The sequence below is a fragment of the Neocloeon triangulifer genome, unplaced genomic scaffold (assembly GCF_031216515.1).
Source record: "Neocloeon triangulifer isolate White Clay Creek 2 clone unplaced genomic scaffold, ASM3121651v1 ptg000011l, whole genome shotgun sequence".
Taxonomy (NCBI): domain Eukaryota; kingdom Metazoa; phylum Arthropoda; class Insecta; order Ephemeroptera; family Baetidae; genus Neocloeon; species Neocloeon triangulifer.
Window position 1 is genome coordinate 2,971,199 of NW_026775553.1, and position 23,146 is coordinate 2,994,344.

Below are 23,146 nucleotides of genomic sequence, written 5' to 3' on the forward strand. Positions count from 1 at the left end.
AAATGGCTTTCTGGTCGGGGGTGCGAGCGAGTCGAAAGGGCGAATTTTATTTATTTCCCTTGCGCACTCCTCCGGGACGGATTTGGCAAAATCGAAAATACTTCTTTCGGCTTGTGTCGTGTTTACTAGAGATACCAGGGGTGTTACAACGCACCCGAGCGAGTGTGTGTTCGCCTTCTCGCACTCTCCTGAACACACCACGGCTGGCGTGCGATACACACGAGCGAGGGTCCCTTTCCAGAAAAAAAGAAAGATACACACCCTTGTTATTCTCGTGTTGGCGACGCAAATTTCAAGCGGGATTTGCGCTCAATATGTTCAGGGCTGATAAGATGGTCTGTTTGCAACGGATCGAATTCAACTGAAAAACTTTCAAATAATAAAACATCAAGTCCAATATAATTTAATTTCCTTCATCAAAAACTCACAGTTTTGCTGAAGTTTAAACTGAGACTTTTAAAACTGAAATTAAAAAAATTTCCACAGATTAAAATTTTGGATAACAGTAATTACCAATTTTTTAATTGTTTTTAATTTAAATTTTGTAATTTAAAAATTGGTACCGTTTGTATTCTTTAATAAATTGAGAATCTCAGATTAAATGTTTGTTTTTAACTTTTGGTTTACTCTGAATAAATAAAAAAAAGTTATTCAGGATCAGGAAATTTTCAACCCTTTTGTTCGGTGTTTAATTGAAATGAGCTTTTGAGAGCGCAAGTTCTTTTTTTGTTTCGGACAAAGATATTTACGACGGGCAAAACAAGGAAAATGAGAGCGCCAAAATTGGATTGTGCATTTCATTTCACAAACGGAAAAAAGCAGCGGCGAAAATATATTTGGCACGTAATTGAGCGGCAACAATGGATGGCAATAAAAAGCAAACAATGGAGAAGTTGGCGCGGGCGAATGCAAATACCGCTCGCTCTCTCACCCCTTCGCCTCCCCTCGATTTAAGCGTCGGCCGCGCGGCTTCATTAAAATTGATTCAACTTCCCGAACGGCGGCTCCCAATAATAAAAAAGCAAAAAATGCATGCACCGCACGCGTGTGAATAAATATAAATCTCCCGAGCGGCAAACAATTTCCAGCAAAGTCGGTTTTTATGGCGCCATTAGCATCGCCGCCGATTGAAAGAAAGATGCACAGGCAGGGGGCCTTCAAAACGCACGCAATTTCACATATTATTTATTTGTCTAATATTATTTACAAGCCATTCCCCCAGCAATTCACTGGATGTGAAATAAATCATAGATTTAAAGACGCTCAATAAGTTGTGGAAAAAAAAATGGAAAAATAAATATTTAGTAAAAAATTTAAATACCAAAAATTCTTCACACATTGTGAAACATTTTAAATTATTTGAGAAAGGAGATAAGTTTTTCTTTAAATTAAAAGCATTAAAATATTTATCATTTTAAAGGACACGACCTACTAAAAATTTATAATACGAATTTTCCCATAAAATTTACCAAAGGAAAATCCTTTTATCACTATTGTATCGTTTTTTTTTTAACTCAAAATCATTATTGCTGATTTTTTTCAATGAAGGAGATGGAATTTATAAAAATAGTGCTATTGCTCAATAGAAATTTTTTAGGATTCAGTATTAGAGAGAAGATGATTTTTCTTATTCAAGTTTTTGCTTAAAATTCATATAATTCTTATGGAAAAGTTTGCATGAAGTCTTCTGCCAACACAATGCACAATAAATCTAACTTCTGTAAATTCCATAAGCAAAAGTTTGAAATTTTCTGCTCTATTTCAAACGAGCTCCATAATCGGAAAATAATCCTACTCGGAACGACGTCCTCGTGGAGTAGGTATTAAGGACGGCTGCAAACAACAGCACCAACTTCCTTTGATATGCACAGCACACCAGATACTCGCTCTCGCTAATTGAACGGGCGTCTGTCTTTTTGCAATTGCGCCGGAACAGTGTCTCGAGTCGGAATTATTATCTCGTGATGAGATGAATTTCTACAAAAAGTGGAGGAAATGAGTAGCTTCGGAACAAAGGAAGAGCGACTTCAAAAGACGCTCTCATTGGCTTTTTGCGAGTTCCGCTTGCTTTTTTCGTGCAGAGGGCGCTGCTTAATTAAAAATCAGAGCTTTGATAAATTGTCCCCCGCGGCGAGGCCCCGACGCCGTGTCATCGTTTGGTCACGGTCCCGAAAACTCCCCTCATTGTCGCGACCAGAGAGATGGCTATCAAATTTATATAATATTCGTCTGCAGTTGTTTATTACACTGCACAAAAATATTTACATAAATTAAGGATTTTAATCTAATTTGGAACTTGTTTTCTCATAATTTATTTCAATGGTGCAAAAAATAATTAAAATATTGACTGACATCTGTTGAAAATAAACCAAGCTTAATTTAAAAGTGTAAAAACCAACGATGGAAAGCAGCTTTTGCTTTTTAGACTAAAATATGCAACCCTCATTTAGACAGGGGTTGCTGTGTGGCTTCAGCAGAGATGCTCTTTCGCAACTCGTACATACTTATTCATAATGCTGCTGCTGTACTGTTGTCGTGTGACGGAATATATGGCCCAGTCTGAATATTTATCATCGCTCGGACGTCCCGCTGGCTGAGAGAGCAGCAGTGAGAGTCATTTTGTTTGTGCGCCTGTTATTTGCATGTGTTTGTCGTCTCGCGCGTAAGCAACTCTTGCGGCGAAAGCACGTTTCTCCATTACGACTCCCGCAGGCCCATCAACGATATTGTCGTGCAATCTGCAATGGTAGCAAGTGACAGGTCCATCAAAATAAAAATATTTTTCCTTATCGCAAAATAAATATGCATTATTGTTTTTTATTCATTTCGTGAAAAAGTGAATTAAATTTCTTTCCAACAATTAAAGCTAGAGAATTGAGAGTTTTTAGAAGTTTTTTTTCTAATTTTAAGTTATTTAATAGTAAAAATAGCTTGAAGTTATTTATTTAACTTGATTTCTCAATAAAAATCTAAATTTGTATTATTTTAATTTTTTCAAAATGAAATATTCAAAAATGAAAACAATATATTTTGTGAGAGGTCACATAAATGTTAAATCTATTATAAATATTTTGCCAAACAAAAATCCCGTTTTTCAGTGGATAGGGTTGTCATGCCTTCAAATATTAAATTACATTCATCTAAAAATTCATCTAAAAAATTTTAAGAAATTATTAACTTTGTTTTTTATGTTAAAGATTTAAATTGTATTTAAAAAAAGAGAGAGCAGTTTACAATTTGGCCCTGACTCAACCGGTCAGCACTGGCCTTTTCACATATTATAAATTTATTAAAACTCCCTCTCTAATCCAGTTTTAATCTGGCCCCGTCACCCGTGGAGTGAATTTTCCGTCCCAGCGACGAAAAAGGAACCCTTTTATTGCTATTTCGGCTGCCTTGAGTTCCATTAATCAATATCCATTTATTAGCAAGACTGCTGATAGGATTATCCGCGGCAAGAGCAAGAGCTTTTTGCAAAAGCTCGCGCTTAATCCAGAGGCGCGCGCGATGATATATTTATGAATAATGCAGCCGACCAAAGTGTCATCAGCATAATTATTAGCGCGCTGATCCGCCAAAATCCGCACTCACTTTGAATAATTATGAAACACAGCCCGGCCGAACACCTCCCTCCTCTTTCACACCCATGTGTGCATTGTCGCGCTGCACTTACGCTAATAGAGTCACCCCTTCTTTGATGGGGTTAATGCCGTACGGACTAAGCCCGAGTTGCGTTTTAAGCGCACAGAGACCAACATGGGGAGATGCAAATGGGGACGCCGGATAAATAAGAGTCGCAGTGTAGCGCAGGCGACCTCAAAGAGCATCATTTAATCCACTTAGAAGAGTGAAAAAAGCTCAATTGAAAACATTTTTCATCCAATTGACCTCTTTGTTGGTGCGCTGAATTGGCACGAGAGGAAAATACCACACATTTCAAGTGGTCTCGGCTAATATTTTAAAGTGAAATCTAACATAATAATAACATAATCGTTCTGAATAGACATAAATGATCCAGATCCATCAAATAATAGATTATATTTAAAATGATCAGAACATGAACAGATTGAACACTGATTATATGTATTTTTAGTAGCAAATATACATTGAACAATTTTATCGTTCATAAATTTAACTATATTATCATACAGTTGATGTGTTTTTTTTTTTAAATAATATTTAGTTAATTTAAGTAAAATTTAACAAATGTTTTAAATTTAAGTACTAAAGTAAAAAGTCTAACTGCTAAAATAAATCAAAAAGTAATTAAAAGTCAAATTATATTAGACGTTAATCAAATTTCCAGATTCCCAAACTCTTGCAATATTTACAGCTGATTTCTAAAAATATTGTACTTACAATTAGTTTAAAATTCCAGAAAAACGTTTAGGTGCCATTTTCACATTCACCCTCTCAATTTCAATTTGAACGGTGTTTAATAATAAGCCAAACTTGCATAGACATAAAAATATTATAATATTTCAATTAAATAATTTTGATGCATTTTATTTTGGAGCTTAATTTCTTGTCAGATTTAAACTAAGTATCCATTTTGTCTCATCGCTATTCAAAGTTTAAAATTAAAAATTCTCTTCATTTCAGCCGTTTTTAAATACATTTTTCATGCAAAAGAAGCTCTCGTCATGCCAAAAATTGCAGTATTTGGGGCGTGTCGGATTGGATCGCGCAATGAGAAAGGGTTAATAAGCAAACACCGCACTAACATTAATCACGGCGGCAATTGTCGGCTTTTCTTTTTGCTCGTGGGTTGCGCAGCGTGAAATTTTAGATTAAAAATCGCTGCTGTCGCCGAAAGTGGGGCAGCCAGACAAAAGTTTTATTTATTTCCTCGGGGTCGTCGCGAGTTTCGTTCAACGGCGGCGGCGGGTGTGTGTTTATGTGCGCGCGACAGTTGTTTAGTCACCCCGGCACTCACCCCTTCTCGTCGGCAGGGTCACTTGCTCGGCGGGGATCACTTTGCGATAACAATGCTTTTCGCTCGCTATTGTTGCCACACGCGCTCTTTGCGCATCCTTGGGGAGATGACGCGCTTTTGTCACTACACGCCAGGATGATATTTTTTCGTATCGATTTCATCGCTGAAAGATGCTTCCAGATTTGCTCGGAAAGTTGCAATCAGAGAGAAGAAGGAGGAGGAATAAATTTTCAATATTATACTTTCCGTAGAAGGCAATCCATCGCACACGCAATTTGCATACAGATATTTTTTCTCAGCTCGGATCAAACTTCATCAGAAAACAAACCGCCTGAGAGCAACGTGAGATTATGTACCTGTCAGGGATAGGCAAATGCAAAGTGCATACTTGAGCAAGTTGCAATAACGTTTGCAAAGAGAAGACGAGAGTTCTGCACACGCTCAGCCAGCAAACAAGTGTTTTTTATACATTCCTCTTTCTCTCATTTCACTTTATGAAGAATATCAACCAGCTCGCGAGATGGGCCGTTTGATACGGCATTTACACACACGTCTAATGAGCTGGAGAAATGTTGCACCACCTGCTTGTTGATTATTTTACGACCCTGCGCTTATGAATTAATTATTATACTGCACGGTTAGAGTGGTGTGCTCCTGGATGGCTCAAGTTGAGAAGAGGAATCGATCCACACTGCCGCCATTTGAAGACTAGAGAGTTCAGTTTTGCTTACCTGTGAACAGAAATGCATGTTATGGTTAGTAAAAGAGCAGAGTTTGAGAAGTTGTTTAGAAAATTATGAAAATTGAGTGTGTAAAGAAAATTTTTATTTTTCTTCTGCTGAATAAAATTAATCCTTTTAAATTATAATTGTCTCATTCGCCTTCAGAACCTTCTCAAAATTTTCTTAATTAAATCAATTCATCAAAATCAGTCAAATGTCCATTTTTAATTAACGAAGAGTCGTGTCATTTCAAAAATTAATAACGACCCAGTTAAGACTCCTGAAATTGATGAATACCTACTTAGGTCGTATTTCGTGCTTGACTCGTTCTCAATCACATTGAAATCTCCAACGTTTGCTTAGCCTCATTTCCTTCAAATCCGTGCTCAAGGAGTTTTACAATCGTTTTACCGCCTTCGAGCTTTATTAGAACCAGAGCGATTGATTCAATAAGGCGGGACAGCGCCATTAACACAAAGGCATTCTAATCTCAATTATTGCCCATTGTCTTAAGGAGAGAGAAGAGTACGGATCTCATCAAAGAAGGAAAAATCTTGTGCGAGAACACAAAAGGAAACTTTACTGCAGCCTCGAAGATGAGTTGAAGAATGCTTCATGCCTGCGAATGGAGGCAATGGAGCGGAGAATTCATTAAAAACGGGGCTATTTTACTTCTCTTGAAAGAATAAGTCAAGAAACTTCATCCTTAATCATTTTCAGGACTTTCAAGAATAAAATCTTGATTGGTACTTTCCAGCGCAAAAATCATTGAAATTAATAGTAAAATAACAAAATATATTTTGTGAAAATATAAATTATTAATTATTCTTTCATCGACGTTCAAAACAGTTTTTAATTAAGACATTCAAATAAGTTTGATTTTATGACAAAGTAAGGTTTTCATAGAATTGGTGAAACTGTTGAATGGGAAAAAATGTTTCCCGCGGGTGTAAAATTGACACTGAAAATTAATGGACAAATTAGCAACAGTGTTTTCTTTGGCTTGGTGCACGCTGTGATAAACCACTAGCGATGCACTGAGCAAATAATTCGCCTCGATTGCGAAACAAATCTGTGTTTAATTTCACCATTGAATGGAAGTTTGCATGCAACACCAGATGAAGTTGCGAAAATGCAGCGGTTGTAGAAACTACAAACAAATGATCGCGCACGATCGCATATGCAAGGTACATGTTTATTCATTGTGCACGGAGCAATTATTCACGAGCGCAATGTGCAATTTGGTGGCAAACAACGCGATTTGCATTTTGTCACATGTCAACTCTTGCGGTGTCATGACCCATTTCTCTCTGCCGGTGTATACGCGAAAGTGAGCCCGGCGTTTGCACGGCTGCAATTGCACACAAAAGCACACCCCTACCGCACACATGCACTAATCCAACCGGCGCTAGCTCCGATTCGGGTAATTAAATTCGGACGCCGCTCGATAATTGTGCTGCACAATATGAGCACCGTGCTAATTGACACGTGGACGAGTTTGCTCTATTTGGCTATTCGGCAATTTGGGAACGCTTTGTGCTAGGATTATACGTGCGAATCGATATGCCAATTGAGCTACGGACAAAAGCAGGGATCACGTTGGTGGCAACATCCTCTCACGCCAAACCAAAAAGTCCTCAAAACCGCGATCATTATCAAGTTTGTCTGCTAATTGCAATTCATTGATCTGCAAAATCAATCAACGTGATGATAATCCAGTTTATATAAACTAGGGTTTGATTCGCATTACATTCATAAAGGACTCCTTATTGACATAGTCAAATCAAAGTCTTTACAACAATAGAAGCCATTTTTTTGCAATTATTGGAAAACAGTTAGAAACTTAAAAAACCATTGTTGTAAAGACTTGATTTGACTATGTCAATAAGGAGTCCTTACGTGTGTAATCCATTATAACTTAAAGCAACCTTAAGTAACTGTATTTAGAGGAATTTATAAAAATTACCTGTAAAAATTAAGATTAGTTTGATCTTCAGACAAAACTTAATTATACTAATTTGGTTCTCCCGAATAATTTGCAATAAAAAAGGGGGCTAGGGTTAAGTTTGAAGTCGCTTTCCTCCCCTGGAGTTTTATTCTGGAGTTCTCATTTCATAATTTAATCAACATAATGGACCCTCCTTATATTGCAAATGCTGGACAGCATAATATTTTTGTTTTTCTAAACAAATAAGGTCTCATCCTGCCTATTAGCAAATCTCCAACCCTGCTCTTCCCACGTGCTATTATCATGTAAATAAAAGGTCTTTCGCGAGAAAGTCGATGTTAAAACCCTTGGCCCTCCTTGTTTAACCTCGTTGGCAAACAAAAGGAGCAACTCGTAATAAATAAACAAGTTTGGAGCTCTCTCTCTCTCTCCAGTAGCTATCCGGGTCAGCGTTTCCGGCGAAAAACAAAGCGGCGGGTGAAATATTAAATTCCGTGCGAAGATCAAAGAGACTCGGCTGCATGTTTTATATGAAGAAATGCAAATTCACACGCCACTTTGCCTCCCTGCACCCGGGTTTATTGTTTTCGCAGTGTTTGCATGGAGCGAATATAAAGAAAGAAAATTCAAATCTGCTACGGAAAAATTCAAATTCAGACGCGTCTTTCCTTTGAAATGATGATTGACTGGAATAAAAAGCTTCAATAGATTCATGCCCGCGAGAGCGACCCTCTCTTTTTATTGAGGGCAAAACGAAATCTGGCTGCCGAGATTCTACTTTTTCTGCTGCGGCTTTGATGTCGAATTTCGGTTGGCGGCAACACTAAATGCTTTTTTACTGCTGAAAAAAATCAGTCAAAGAGAGAGAAAGAAAGAGTTCGACAATTCAAGCATTTTAAATTCAACGAGTCCTTTGATCAATTAGAACTGTTGAATCAAGAGAATGAAATTGAAAGAATAATTGTTTTTTTATTCTATTGTTTTTTTAAGGCACCAATTTATCACAAAATTTGTATGCATTAAGCAGACCGGCTTACAATTTAATCATAATTAAAGGTCGGCAGATGCCTTTATGAGCAGCGTAATTCGATGTACAACATTTATCACCGCACTTCAAAGAGAGTCCCTGGACGAACGGCAGCCAGCCAACGACATCATTATCGACCGAGACCATCCGGCCAACTGCATCATGCACTCTCGCGGTCATTAAATGCAGCTGAAAAATTAGCATCCCTGCTTTGAATTACGTCCCGAGCGTGTAGCGGAATGAACAAGTAGGCGGAGTGTATAGAAACTCCTGGGCTTTACTCTAAGCTCCGTGACGGGCAAATTTATGGGCAAAAGTGTTACATTTTTCATCTCTCGAAAGCAACACGTTCTACGTCAATAAATTTTTATCATAAATATTAAAAATTCATAAATTTTTTTTGATCTCCCTTACCATATATTAATATTTTTATCAGCTGGATTTTTTCGTTATTCTTATGGGTTCTTTTTTATTTCAGAAGTTTTAGAAAAATTCTTGCTAGTGGTGATGTCGATTTTCCCAACAAGAATAAACAACAACAATATAATAAAAAAAAATGATTATCAATAATTATTTATTAAAAATGCCATTAACACGTCTTGTTGTTTCGATATTTTTAATTTTGATCGTAAATTTCATGATTTTTCTTTCATAAATTTTGGACTGGGTTAAAAATTTTTCTTTAAATAAGCCTGAATTTTTTATTATAATTCTTTTCAATGCAGGAATTATTTTATTAAATAAAAATTGTGTCATATTTAGAAGAAGGAAATTTAATTAATTATTAATTAAACTCTCATGCAAAGTGCATAGGAAATTTGAAATCTTCTCAGGTGGCAACAATTGACGCGTGGGGTTGTGATTTAATTTACCAATCGACCGTGAATATTCCACTTGATGTGAGCAACGCACCACTCAAGCGTTAAAAGTGCCACATTTACTCGCGTGTAATATTTCCATATTGCACCGTCAGCGTTTTCCAGCGCAACTTTATTACAGCCAGCAGGGTGCACTGGTGCAAATTCCGTGCGGCCGATCGCGCTGCCAGAGAACGTACTTTCGGAAAACGCTCCATTTTTCTAGCACATCCGCATTTACGGCCCATTTTACGTCGTCAAGCGCAATTTGCTCAAATTGGATTCTTTCGAGCACATGTTCCATTTCTTGTAATTCCGCGCCACTTTCGACGGCAATTACCTTTTGGTTTTGCACAAGAGAATTGTACAAGGAAAACGAGTAAATTGGATTTCCTCGAGGGAAAATTAATTCTTTCGAAATTTAACCAAAACTTCCTCATTCTTCCATAATTAAATGTTAGCATAAGAAATAATTTTCCCAGAAGTTCGTGGTCCCCTGCGTGGGAGTTTGAATTTTTTTACACTCTTGTGTGTAATTCTATCTTTCACTCATATTTAATTCATGGTGGAAACCTCGTATATTTTGGTGCACCGCAGAAAATAAAGCGTCTTAATGGCTGGCTGAAAATTAAGTCGTTAAGGAGGAAAATAAGGCCCCTCTACACGAAGAGCTGCCTCTGGATTTCATTTTGCAAGCAGCGGCGGCGTTTTTATATTCCCTTTTTGCTTACTGGAATCATGAATTAAATATGAACGCCCGACATTATGAGACTTCTGCATGATTGAAGTGTTTTGATAGAGAGACGAGCAAGCGAACGAGCGCCGCAGATGATCCAGCGGAAAGTTTGAAGGAAGAAGAGCTCTAGTTTTCTATTCATCTCCATTTGTATTCAGAGCTCTTGCACCACGCTTAATTACGGCATACACGGTTGGGATTATATTTTTTTACTAAGATAAGTACAGGCTTGGTAATAACAGGCGACTTTTGTTAGTACAAAATAAAAAATAAATAAAAATTGGAAGGGTACATTTTCCATTCCTCCCTTATTCGGCCTATTTTATATTGATAAAAAATTTTCAAAAAATACAAATTAATCTAGGCAATGAAAAGTATTTAAAGATCTCTGTTCTTTAGTTGCGAAGTGTCTTTATTGATTTATCTTTAAGCAATGACTGCCCGAATAAAACATGTATACATTCAGAAATTATCAACTTAAATAATTAAGAGTGGGAAATAATTTAAAAACAATTAATGAAAGCATAAATTAAAATAAATTTTTTAACAGACTCACTTCACTACCTCTAAAGCTGTTTGTACATTTAGTATTTATAGACTTTATATTTTTGGTTTCACTTGATGATGAAAATGAAACTAAATTTTTTAAGATTTTGAGAGTTGTTTTCGTTGAGATTCAAATATTTTTTTGTAACATTTGCGCACAAATATTTGTGTTTCTTCTTAACAACTTTGGTGTCAAAGAAACTAAAACATCTTTGTGAATTAGTTGTAGCCCCCGAGGGCCAAAAAAGGAATCAAGCGGTAAGCGGTTGCAAAAAATGAGGCGTATTTCATCTCCGCAGTCGCGGCGCCGTCTTTTGCTAAAAGCAAGCAGCAGGTCTCGTTCATTAAAGGCCGCACAGTTAAAAGGACCAAACGCTCGTCGTCGGCAACCCTCTTAATTTGCACGAGCCTTTCATTAAAACGCGCCCAGAAGAGAAAGCAAAAAGAAAGGGGCAAAAAGCCAGGCCAGAAAGGACGAGCGACACAAAAGCTAAACAACGGCAAGACCCGGAGAGAGCAGTTAGAGTCCGCATTCTTGGCCGTCCATAAATTCGGCCGCCCACGGGGGAAAAATTTCCGCTCGAAAGGCTGCAATTTAAATATTCTGAGCTCGTCCTGATTATGGAAACTGCCGTAATTCTGCCGGACCGCAGTTTTGTCACGCACACGCCCGCAAAAAGAGAGGTGCCAAATTTACTGGAAAATTTCTCCACGCGAGGACAAAGGAATTTGCGAGTGAAAGGGTTTTAATCTGGCCACACCGCAGCTGATATCAGCAGAGAAGAGTCTTTGAAGAAGAGATTTGATGTACAAAATCGAGCCCATAATTATATAATTAAAAAATGTTCATTAATCATATTTCTTGTGTTTCTTAAATTTAAAAGAGGAATCCTCAAATATCATAACGCGTAATGGAGGTTTCAAAAAAATTATCATAGGCATTGAACATTAAAATTGCATTATGTGCTGTAAAAATTTGTAAAGAATCAAAAATAATACAATAAATAAAGGGAAAATTAATTTTTAAATGCATAATTTAATTTTACTTTATATTACATTGTAAAATATTTTAGATTAGATTTTTAATACGTATAAATACATATAAATATTAACAAAGGTCAACATAAACATCAGTTAGTATGATTAAATTGGTAACTTTTCTAATTGGGGAGGACAGAAGTAATTGTATTCGTTGTTAATTGACCAAATTGTCTCTAAAGCCTTATTTGTTTCTGATTAAGAGCGTGTTAAACAACCTTGATATCAAACATCAAAAGTTCCCCGCTGCACGTTTTCTCAGATTCGCTCACGATATTGCGTGTTGGTGCTGAAAAAAGGATTATAAGAATGTGCGTTTTCAGGCCCTCGAGAGAAGGAAAGCATGTTTCCCCGACCTTGTCGCATAAACAGACGGGCGTCGGTGACCCAAATCAGAGTTGCTCGCAGCCATTGTGTGATTTCGCAGGCAAAGTATAAGAAGGAGAGCGAAACTTTATTTCGCGTGCCTTGAGAGAAAAAACAAACTTTGTGGGGATCAATTTGGCTGGCGGATTACACCAAGTTGTGTGACGTGGCGCAGAGCCTGGGAAATCAGTTTCGGCCGCCGGAGTCGAACCCGGGCCGCATATTAAGTAACTTATTGGGCCTTTGAATAATATCACCCCACCGCCCGGCCCATTTATCATTCCGTAAGCACCGAAATGTATCGATCCTCTCCGCCCGGCTATTTATTTTTTCCGGCGCCATAGGCAGCGCCACTTTTTTCTCCGCACACAGTGCATAAATGACAATAAACGTCTCGTCCGAATTAATCTCAGCAAAAATGCTTGAAATAAGGAAACGGCCTGCCATAAATTCGGACGAATTTGCAATTTTCTGAAAAGCATGCCCGCTTTTTTTATCAGCCCGGCATCTTAATTGTTATTGAAGTCGTAAATCACGTTGACATTCTGCCGACGCTTTGCTTTTTTCGGGTAAATGAGCCAGCGAGAGGAGTAGCAGAGGGTCGCGGGGCTCTCCACACACACAAATTTTGGCCTGCCTGCCGCTGACGACTTGTAAAGTGCACTCACGCAGCGGCGCTAATGCCTTCCTTGTTATCAGCAAACACGCCTCGCGGAATTTAATAGACCTCTTCCGATGTTAAAAAAAATCATACAAAGTTTGGCGGAAAATTTAAACACACGATTATAGTGGAATGTTGATATGATTGCTTTATAAAAAAATCTGATATAGAGGACGACGCCAAAATGTTTCCATTTATAATTCTAAAAGACTTAGAAGTTGAAAAAAGTTCATCATGATCTAAATTCCAATCATAAATTTTGCTCTCATGAACCAAAACTGACCTGCTTTTGCCTCAAAATAAATTGTTTCTGAATGATTATTTTATATTTATAACATAAAAGTGTACAATACTCTGAACTAGCAAGGTTTATTATTTCTTTAGGGAAAAAAATGGATAAATAAAAATTACCATTGATGTGGTGTTTAAGCAAAATTACGCTTTTCATGTTCTCGGCAAATGAATTTCTGTCTAGTTAAATCATTTTGTAACTGAAGAATTTTAATACTTGTTTGTTAATTTGACATTTTTCAATCAATGGACAATTTTTTTTATGTCCAACATTTTCATGGCGGTTAAAAGCTGAAATTCACATTTTGCAGCGTTTGAATTAATGAGCACGCGCGCGGAATTACACCGCAGAGAGCGTGACCGAGTTGCAGCAAAGCGCGCACCACAAATGCCCCTTCAGAAGCACATAATGTCGCCAATTGGAATCGAATGAAGCGGGGGCGAGGTGAGCCTCGCACAGTGAGTTATTGCGCCAATTTGTAATTTAAATCAAGAGGCTGGTGCGGAACATTATCTGCAGAGGCGAATTCGCCCTTGGAGGGAGATGGCGTGTACGTGTGTATTATAATTACAAGAAAACATGCAAAAGCCATCACTCAAGGGACAAGTCATACGCACTCTTGCGGCGGGCTTTCCATTAAGAAAACACCCGAGCCGACGAGAGTAGCGGCGGCGAAATGCAGTGCACGAAACCCTTTTCAGGTCAGCCTGTTTTCGTTGGCAAATTGGAGCGAGTCTCGCGATTGGCCGCCGACTAGTTGCGCTCTCGGCTAGCTTTTATGGAACATTAAAATTCATCATCGAGCTTCCCTTTATACACAGAGAGAGTGCTTTATGAATGCCAAAGAAGCGTTAATTACATAAACATATTTAGAGGACGAAAATGCTTAAAAAAATTCATCCAAAGCTGCGGCGTACCTTGGAAACGGTTATTATTATATTACAAAAATTACAATAATAAAAGTTATTCATGAATTTTTTCCAAGTTTTAAATAACCCTAAATTTCAGGTACAAACAAAAAAGCTATACAAATGGTTTTTAAGCTTTATTATTTTATTCTTGAGTTCTGAGTTCATGCAGTTAAAAAAAAATGGCAAATTTTATTTCTTCTTAAATTTTGGAATTTCTGCCTCTTGTAATTTTATGGTTTGGCCAGTTTTAGTGAGTTTTAATATTTTATTTTTTAGTCGGGTTCAATGTAATCAGTTGAGCAAACTATGTAATGTAATATTGCATGATGGAAAATAATAACAAAAATTATATCCCTAAATTATAATTTGCAACCTTTTCTTTTTCAGTATTAATTATACTTCTCTTTGTTTTCCTTCTGTTGATTCTCGATCTATTTAAAGCAAGTTTTGTAAGCACAAAGAGACAATTAGTCTTCCACGTACTGAAGCTAAATGTGTGTATGTGGCGTTTTTTTTTACAATGTCGTTCATGTACACAGAGGTTTAATTGGAGGCTGTTGCAGCAGCAGTGGCGGCAGTAAAGGACACACGCTGCTCTGCGTCGTTTTAATAAGAAGTACGTGCCTTTCATACTGAGACCGCAAAATATTATTGCAATAATGCAGCCGTAACGAGAGCGAGTGCAACAGTTTGAGCAGAAAAATGAATGCGACGACGGCTGCTGCTGCTGGAGACAGAATGGAAAAAAGACGAGCGAAGACGAATGGGGTGCACGCCAGGGGAAAAAATGCAACCCGCGGCCTTGCTTCGACCGCACGACTCCCTGGCGAATACAAATGCGCAATTTTCCTCGTCTTTTTATCGTCAGTTGGTCTTGTGGGAGAAAATACTATGCCCCCGGCGATATTTGCATTGTGTGGAATAAAAAGTCTTCTTGCACGAAATGCAAATTTTTCATCCATTATTATTTGCAAATAATAATCCTTTCAACAATAAGTACCCTATTAATAGAGCTCTGCGTTTCCATTTTCATTATACAGGAGTGCATTTCGTAATATATTAATAGTATTATATTCCTTCAATTAAATGAAGAGGAAAAACAAAAAATTCAAGAACAGCAGAAATTTAATCCTTTAAATTTAAAAAAGGTCAATAATTTAATAATCTTTAATTATAGTAATTTAATTTTTTTATAATTTTCAAAAATCGTTCCAACCTTTTTTATTCTCTCATGAAAATTATAAACTTTTGTAGTTATCTCCAAATTATGAGAACAAAAAAATTGAAGAGGAGTTTTTGGATTTGTCGAAGAAACGCAACATCACCAGATTTTAAAATTAAGACCTTTACTTGGCACGTGTCTTGAGTTGCCATTGACTTGCAGCTCTGCCGTTTTCCGCAGCGCGAAAGTGGAACAGTACCTCGAGCGCAAATTTGTTCAGTTCCGCTCGTTGAATCAATCAGCAGATGTTTTGAGCGGCGAAACGGCGCACGGAGGCAAATATGCTTAGCAGTTTGTAAACGCCTGACGCACCCGTTGTCTAGCCGGCGAGACATTTTGCAATAAATTTTCTCTTCCGTTTTGACCAACAATTCATTTTTTTTTTAAATTGTTTTCAAGCGATTGAATGTAAACAATGTATTTGAATCTATGTGAACAAGCAAACAACAATAATAATAAAAATATCCAAACACATTCTTAATTACTTTATCAAGATTCTATATTTAAATTATTAAAATGGTTTAAATATTTTCTCAATTGAAGTTATTAATATTTCTATGAAATAGAATATTAACATTTTATAATTTAAAAATATGAAATTATTTAAAATGTTGACAAAAAATAAATAAATTTAACATTATTTTATTTTCATAGAAGAGATTTTGATCTCTTTAGAAAGTGATCTGCACAGTGGTAGGTTTTTAGCTTATTAGCGGCACTAATTGCAAGAACACGAGTTCGTTTTGGCTCTGGAGAAATAAACATCGAGGAAAAAGTAATTTCTCGGAATTTTCTGACGAGCGTTTGATTTCAGCTGCGAAGAAAACACGCAATTGGTACGAGTGTCCACTTGAAAATCAGTGCCTGGTCTGAAATGGTCGCTTTAGCGTCATCTGCCCCTTATCGCAGGCAGCTTAAATCCAATAAATAAAGCAATTTTACGCGGGGATTAGGCAGGGCAGATAAAGTAGGATGAGATCGAGTTATTTCGTTAAGGGACAATCCAATTGGGCTCTTTCTGCGTGCGCGCTCGAGCTCTCTCTCTCTCTCTCTCTGCAAAGTGGCCCCTGGTGCTGCTGCTAATCCTGCGGCATTTCGCGCGAAGAAAGGAAGCTCAAGTTGCGCGCCGCCCCATAAAGAACCCAACCTTTTTCACCGCAGAAATTATTTCTGCCGCTGCGTGCGAATCTCGAGCTCTCTTTTCACGTCATATTTTCTGCTAAAACGGCGCGTGTTTCCGCAAAGTGCGCCCTTCGGAAGGGCCGCGCGCGAATAAAAAATCAATTTACACACACGCGGCGTAGTGTGAATTTTTAAAAGCACTCGGATCTCTGGGCGGTGTCCAAACTGCTGCGTTCGTTTCAACGCTTGATTTTATTTGCGCGCCATGCGGACGTGATTTATTTTACGCAGCCAACTTTTGCAGCAAAATTACGAGTCGGTTCATCTGATGAAATGCAGAAATTAGTGTAAATTAATTATGGGAGGAATTGGACTGGAATTTCAATCAACCGCCTTTGTCGATATTTTATTTGTGTGCTGACAAACAAACAGGCTGTTGTTTTGCTCGACGCGGCCACTTGTGCTCGAGTGCTTCTCAAACGAAACGGCGGAATGTGAAATGAGAGTGCATCGCAAATATTGCATCAATCCAACAGTGTGGCATGAAGGTAAACGATTCCTGATGATGTTGAGCTTGCGAAACTCAATATTCTATATTTTGTAACATGGAACGCTGAAAAAGATCAGATAACAAACATCATGAACAGCATTATTCCCTAAAAAGATGAAGCTTGAAGCTCTAATTAATAACAAAAACATATTTAATTTCAAGTTTACATTTTTCTACTAATTATTACTTTTTTGATGCTAAATGAAGACAAATATTTTAAAGAAATTTAAAATGTGTTAGGAAAAATACATTAATTAAATTACCTAACATTAAACATTACGCAATGATGAATCACAAACAAAAATAAGATGTAGACTTATGAGGCAAATTGCTTGCTTCATTACAAATATTGCAAAGAAAACCAACGAATATAATTTTATTCGGCGTCATTGGGAGATAAACCGTCTGAAATATTGAATATTGACCAAATTTTCAGAATAAATTTGAATAATAGATGGATTGATGAATGATTGTGTGAGAAAATAAGAAATAGAAACAAATATGAATTCTGCGAAAGTTACAAAAATGGCACTATATATTCTTTTGTGTGCTGCGTATTATAAATTATCTCAAGCAGGCAATTTTCATATAATTTAGGCCGAGAGAGCGTAATTTCTCGCCAGCACCACTCCCGAGCGATATCGCAAAAAGAATTGCGCAGCTTTGTTTCATTTTCTCGTTTGCTTAATGCAACAAAGGAACGGATGATGTAGAGAAAGAAATTCGGCGTGGGCGGAGGAGCAGAAGAAATGAAGAGAGAAAGGTGCGATTGAGAGAGAGAGAAGAGGCAACTGCTTCCGAGAGTATGATTTCCCCGGTGAGTTGCGCCGCCACCGCCGCCGGTCTTATTACTCGGCCAATGAAGCGTGCTGATATGTATTCATTTTTTCCTACGCGCCGCCAAAGAGAGACTCTTTTCATCAAAGCGGCGTTTTATTCGACGCGGGGTCTTTATTTGATAAAGCCAGCCAGCCCTTTCATCTCCTTTCGAGGCTAGGCGAGGAAAAAGAATGGGGCGTGTGTGGCGCTGCTGATCAAATGCCGCCCCCAAAGTTCACTGGGTTAAACGTGCCCGGGGGTGAGAATGGATTCAACACTTAATTTGGCGCGCTGCTTCATTCCGCATGCACCGGTGAACAATTAAACTCCCAGAAGAGACAACAAACTCGAAATTTCAATGTTCCGATTTGAAAACTACAGGTGAAATTTTTATATCGATTTTCAATGAATTGCCAAATAATTCATTTTTACCCTAATCACTCACAAAATTTGATGAAAATTTTCAAAATGCAACTTTAATCAAAGAATGAAATCAAAATATATCAAATATAAGATCTTATTTATCAAATTTGCAAGTCAACTTAAAATTTAGTAATGTTTTTTCTCATTTTTTCCCAAACCCCATTTTCATCAATTTCAAATTATTTTTTTCATTGCACTAATCATTAGTTAAATTCATAGTGTTTTTGAAATAGATAAAAAATTGAGCTTTTTCCTTATGTAATTCACTTAAAAGTTATTTGCTAACATACTTTTTTTTATTGCTACAAATTAAACCTTTGCGCTTTTCTCGGAACGCAATTCATACACTTTTTGAAACATCTAATTTCAAGTAAAGAAAAAAATGCTTATTATTTTTTTCTCCAAAAACTCAATATTATCAACTTTTTAATTTTACAATACAGACATTCAAATATTAAAAACTTGTCATAGAATTTTCTATTACTTTGTGGTGTTTCCAAAACACAAACATGGAAGTGGACCAAAGTTTTAATTTCAACGTAAGTGCTGTGCCACTTTTTGCCCCGCAAATATATGAAAACATCAAAGCGAAAGAATCTGTTTTTTAAACAACTTTGCCGCTGCCGTCTAATAAAGGCGGCCGGGTCGAAATCGCATCTCCATAATTTTGAGGGCCGCAAATTGAGGTGGCAAATTGAGTTTCGGCCGGCAGCAAAGGGGCGCCACCGAAATTATTAAATAACACACAGGGCCGCATGGTGGGCGTAAAAGAAAAATAAAATTCGGCGAGTGGGTCATCAGAGTCTTTGTTCCAACGAGGCAAGTTGGTTCCTAAATCCACCAGAGCGGGGATAACATCTTCTTGCGTCAACGAAACAGACGTAAAATGAGAAATGCCGCCGAGGCCTAAACGCAGTAAAAAGATAAGAGGGTTGAATGACGTTTTTCTTCAGGCCCTGTTCATAATTGATTAGCTGCAGCGGAAAAGACTGCAAGCCACAGAGTTACTATTATTTCTACTGAAATCATTTATTTGGACTTTTACATAAAAATGTAGTTAAATTAATTTACTTTACAGAGATTATTAGAAGAAAGTATCTCGATAAAAAAATATCTTAGCAGTTAAAAGTTTTTAATTTTTCTCCAAATTTTTTTCCTTGAAATCATAACAAATAAACGTATTTATTAATGCACAGCGTTGATTTTAATTTAAATTTTCCAGTGATTTTCACATAATTAGTTAGGAACAGATTACAGAACAAAATAAATATTCCCTTTTTATTTTCAATTTATCAGCGGCCGTAATCCTTGATGTGATGCTACTTCCGAGAAGGGAGGATTTTCGCCAGAGTACCACTGGGAAAATCGCCGCTAAGCCCTTTTATGAACGACGGCAAAGGTCGGGGCCAGATTCACATTTTTTTTTCGCTCGAGCGAAATTTGATTCTCGGCTTAATTAAGCGCGCACTTTTTCTCTGGCCGGCCAGGGATTTAATTTGGCCCGCATTTCGCCACGTTATCTCTCGCCCTATTTACTCGGCCCGGTGCTGCTGATCATAAAGCATTTTTTCATCCTTTTTTAAAAATTCTCATTACTGCAAAAAGTCCGGTGGGCTGCAATAATCTTGCTCCGCACTCGGCTGAATTACGGGAAAGAGAGAGGATGAAATTCGTGTCCACTGCAAAAAAGGGACCGTCCGTATTGCCACCGCTGCGGAATGATGTAATAATGTAGAGGAGCGGCCGCCGGACTATCTTCCCTTCCTCTCCTAATAAACAAGTCGGCCAAACGAGATTTTAAAAGAGACGTCAGAGAACGCGAAAAGGGCAATTTGTAATCGCGAGAACGCTTCTGACAGCAAGACAAACGAAAAACGTGAGCACCGAATGTTCCTCCTGTACACATAAAGTTGAAAAGTTTGTTGCTCAAGTAAGTCTCGGCGCTTCGAGTGGACCGAACTTGAAAAGCAAGCAGAGATGCAAAAACTGCTGCCGGGTAACAGATGTTGCTCCATTTTTTTTCTGCAAGGCCGCTCGCAAAATTTAGCTCATAACTTTTCTGAATCATCAGCTCAATCGCAATTTTAGAAGCTCATAAGCTGGATGGATGGCGCAAAAAAAAAAGAGTTAATAGGTTTTAGTTCTAGTAAAAGAAATTAAGATCATTTATTATGATAAATTTTAGATTGAGCTGAAACTTCAAAACGTCCATTTTCCAAGTCAATTAACTCGATAACAGGACACGGACCACCTCTCAGTACTAATTATAAATTTAGCTGGTGGACAAAATGAGCCTGATTGGATCAGTTCGGCGGAAAACACGTTTTTCTACTTCACGTAAAATAATAATAAGAGCTCCTCCTAATGAGCTGTTGTAATTACCAGAGAAAAAAGCAGCGATCGCTATCACATAAAAAGGGCAATAAAAACAACACTCCGGCCCAGACAATTATGTAAAATTTCCCTCTCTCTATTTTCGAACGAGGCGTACCCCCTGAAGACAGCGTGCAAAATTACACACGCGCAAACTTTAATTGGCGGGGCGTTTGTTTGGTGCTGCGTCTCAATTTAAAATTGCGAACGTGTCGTGTTAACCAACAGCGGCAGCAACAAAAGTGGCCGCTAATAATTCACTGTCGAGCACACGCATGACAAATGGGTCGAATGCTGGCGCGATTCTTAATCCACGTCACGAACCAAAACAAAAAGAGAGCCAGAGAGAGAGAAAAGCCGTGGCAGGGATTTGTGCCCATTATTTGAGCGGGCATTTTTTTTCGGACAGGCCGACTTTGAAGTGCTATTCTCTCTAATTATTGGAGCGTTTTGCTCTTTACTCAAACGAAAAAAATATATATAGCAAAAGCAGATTTTTGCAATCGTCTAAATTTATCATTTTCATTGAAAATTAGTGACGTCATAAATTTACCAACAGAAAATTGGTTGTATTTTTTTTTTTTTTTATTATTAAAATTTCAAGGTTTTAGATTTTTCGTCCTTTGAACCTACTATTGCCAAGCCGGAACGATTTGATAATGTTCTTTTTATGCTATCTAGCACAGGAACAAATTGAACAGATATATACATTTATTGAATCTTAATTTTATTAGTAAAAAGTTTAACTTGAAACAAGCAGTTTTTTCCCCTGTAATTTTGTCAAATTTTTGCCATCCTGGTATAAATTGACAACTAAATTGGTGAAAATCTTTTTAATTTTACCTTAAATGAATATAAACAAAATTAAATTCTAAAAATATTATAATTTTTATCTTTGTTTGGTTTAAAATTAATTCATCTGACTTTATCTTAAACTTTTACAAAACTTGATACTGAAATTTGCACTTTTTATTAATTTTAATAAAAGCTTCAAGAATAGAACAATGCACCTGCCATAATAAGAACTCCTTTTATGGCATGGTCAATTCAATTATTTACAAAAAAAGGTTCGGATCGTTTTCAAAAAATTTCAAAAACCTTTCATACTGTTGTAAAGACTTGATTTTAAAAAAGGATTTCACATTTCATTTAAATTAAAGAATTAGAATTCAGAAGTTGAAAAGAAAACGTAAAATACTGCTTTATATTCTTACAATTGAAACGTGTAAAAACTGCAATTATAAAAACCACACAGCAAATCGTCTGGGAGATTCTATTTAACTTGGCGTCGCGAATGTTGACGAAGAGAAATTGAATACAAAAGCAGGAGCTAGGATTGTCGTTAAAGGCAGATAAAGCCCCAGTTAGCCGGGGTTCATTATTCATTATGCGAGGCTCGTCGTGCATTCACGAGATAATTCCGTGCAAGTGGCAGCTGCAGTGAGAATAATTATAATGCCTTCTTATCCGCGCGCGCGAGAGCCGCGGCGGAGAAAATGAATTTCCAGCTCGAAAGACGCATCCATCTTTCTGCCGCTGCTTTTGATTACGCCGCGAATTAAACAGGAGCACCCAGTCGTGTGTCAAACGCACACCAATTTGTGGCGAATTCTCTCTCGCTCTCTCTGTGACAGCCCGAGCGCAAAACGCAACTTTTGCAGCCGTCGTTAGGCCCCGTCAAATTCCTCGCGACAAAGGAAAGGGTTTGACGCTCAGGTGCCGATGACACGCCGCACCAAACTCATCCATTAACTCGAGATCATCTGCGCGGCAGATTTTCACTCCGAATGGAATTCTGCCAGCGCAACACGAAACAATGGCGGCTGCATTTTTGCGGTTTCGTTCCTCGCCCACCAGAGTCGAGTTTTGGCCGCTTTGATCAAACCAACAGCCCAGGGCAACAAGTTTCATAATAAATTGGTAAAAAGTAAACATTTCAGTCAAAGCTTTCACAGGTCAAACGCTGGCTTTTTATTCCCTTTATACAAAATAATCTAATCAGGATTCCACCCCACATAATCATTTTATTTTTTATATAAATTTTTTAATTCTTTTTCACCCATGGCAAACATTGATTTAAAACTGCTCACGAGTTTTTGAAATTTTGCCGGACTAGAGAATGCGATTTTTGATCTTCTTATGACAGTGGTGAGTGGTGAACGCCAACTTGAATTTTAAGCTATCAAGTTTAAAAAAAAATAATAATATGTTATGGAAGCTCTAATTGTAGGTGTAACGCTGCATATTAAATAGTTAACTGATAATTAATTGTAATTTCACCTTAGACATTATTATATAATTTAAATAAAATTAATATCTTATTTTCTGAAATTTCAATAATTTTGTTATACAAGTAATGATTGCCACAAACTAACATAAAATTTTCTTTCTTACTGGAAATGCTTCAAATTTTTTGCTTAATAACTACGAATTTGAATAACCTTTCTAGAAGTATTCAATCGTGTTTGATTTTTCTTTCATATCCAATTAAAATTGGGAAGCACAATAAAATTAGCCGAGATGGAATCTACACCGTTTTTGTGCTTTTAGGGCTGCGCCAATTTATTTTCCGATTTCGTCATTCGCTGTGAATAAAA

General features: G+C 37.3%; 1 protein-coding gene across 5 annotated transcripts in view; it reads right to left on the reverse strand.

Moving 5' to 3' along the window:
- The window catches only part of LOC132195877 (hemicentin-2-like), a 187,126-nt gene that overhangs the window by 144,360 nt on the left and 19,620 nt on the right, over positions 1-23,146 (reverse strand). The window lies entirely within an intron of this gene.